The sequence below is a fragment of the Cynara cardunculus genome (assembly GCF_001531365.2).
Source record: "Cynara cardunculus var. scolymus isolate 2C chromosome LG 1, CcrdV1, whole genome shotgun sequence".
Classification (NCBI taxonomy): domain Eukaryota; kingdom Viridiplantae; phylum Streptophyta; class Magnoliopsida; order Asterales; family Asteraceae; genus Cynara; species Cynara cardunculus.
In genome coordinates, this window is record NC_037528.1 from 9,511,213 (window position 1) to 9,513,240 (window position 2,028).

Below are 2,028 nucleotides of genomic sequence, written 5' to 3' on the forward strand. Positions count from 1 at the left end.
TGAAGAATGATCCGAGAGGTTTCGCTTTTACGCAGAGAGAGAGAGAATTTGTGTGTTTATTTGTATGGGTGGAAATTGACCACGTTAGGCGCGCGTTTTAAGTTTTGTTTTTTGTTTTTCTTTTCAGTAAATTAAAGTTTTAGTCCCTATAGTTTCTTAAAACTTATGGTTTTAGTCCTTACGGTTTCTTATTTACGGTTTTAATCCCTATAATTTACAATTTGTTTTTATTTTCTTTTTGAAAATTACGTTTTTTGTCCTGATGGTTCGTTAAAAATAGTGATTTTTGTCCCCGTGGTCCAAAAATTGTGGTTTTTATCCTTATGGTTTATAATTCATTGTTATTTTTGTTCTTATGATTTACAATTTATTGTTGTTTCAGTTTTTGTAGTTTAAATTTTTTATTGTTTTGGTCCACTGAGGTTTTAAATTTTTTATCTAGTAAGCGTTTACCAAGTAAGAGTCGTTACTCTCACTTACCAGGCAAGCCTCTCGGGGCAAGACTCTCTGTTTTTTTTAATCATTCTTACCGATTAAGATTCTTAATCATTGTCATTTTCATCCAATAAGGTAAAGTAACTCAGTACACATTTACCAGATAATCATTTAGTAAATGAACCCTAAAATACCAGTGAACTCTAAAACTATAAGGACTTAAACAACTATAAATTTTAAATCATTAGAACAAAAATAACAATGAATTATAATTAAAGGAACATAAAATCGTATTTCAAAATCATAAGAGACGAAAATAACAATTTTCAACAAACCAAACGGGTGAAAACCGTAATTTACTCTTTTCTTATATTTTACATTAAGAACCCTTTAGATTCTGAGAAAGTTATATTTGGTCCTCTTTCCACTTGTCTCCATTGGTGGGATATTTTGGAACACATGATAAAATAATAAATAAAGACCAGTTTATTAAATATATAACTAAACTACGATTTTAGTCCCTATAGTTTGTTAAAATTACGACTTACATCCAGTACTTTCAAAATTATGGTTTTTGCCCTTTTAGTTTGTAAAGAGGAGCATGATCGAAGTGTAGCCAACATTCTTATTGCTATTTTTATACAATAAGAATGTTAACTTATTTTTTGTGTATATTTTTTTTATTAACATGGATATCCAACTTGTTAAGCGAGCCGACTAATCCTAGGGCGACAATCTGTTTTGCAGATAGCCCGGAGTCACCGCATTTGAATCTATGTGTAGGGATGGTAATGGACCCCGACCCGTCGGGTAACCCGGTCCACCCTCCCCGATCGGGGACGGGGAATCCCCGAAAAATCGGGTCCCGGGGACGGGGACGGGGATCCCCGCTTGGCACAATCCGGGGATGGGGACGGGGACGGGTATAGCACTCCCCGCCCCACCCCGTACCCGTTATTTATATATATGTGTTTTATAGGAATTTGGGCTTTTGACTTTGGGCTTTTGCTGTAAAATATGTTATGAATGCATCCTTTCCTTGATTCCTTCCTCAGCCCAATCCACACAACACTTATCTTTTCCCTCCAAGACCTCCACGTCCACTCACGATACGCACCAGTCACGACTTAGTACTCACGACGACGCTGCATGCTGCTCTCCTCTCCACCACGACGTTGCTGCCTGCTGCTCTCTTCTCTCCTTTTCGACAGGCCGTCGGCGACGGTGACAGTCCGACGGCGACAGTCCCACGGCCTCTCCCTCTCGGCCTCTCCCTCTGGGCTCTCCCTCTCGGCCTCTCCCTCTTGGCTCTTTGGTCGGTTATATTTCACACCTTCAGACTAAAGAAATTGGGCCATAAAGCAAGTATACAAAATAGCCCAACGTCATCTTTTCCAAGTAATAAGTGGTACAAGTACCGGATTATCGTCCACAGGGACTGTAGCTAAAGTTAAATTAGAGTTAAATAAAAGAGATGATTTCAGATGGCGAAAACGAAGACTTTAGTTGAGTTCAAGTTAACACAGGTAATCAGAATAATAAACAGAATAATAAAGGTAGCACGGGTGTAAGATTTGGGGTGAAACGTAAACA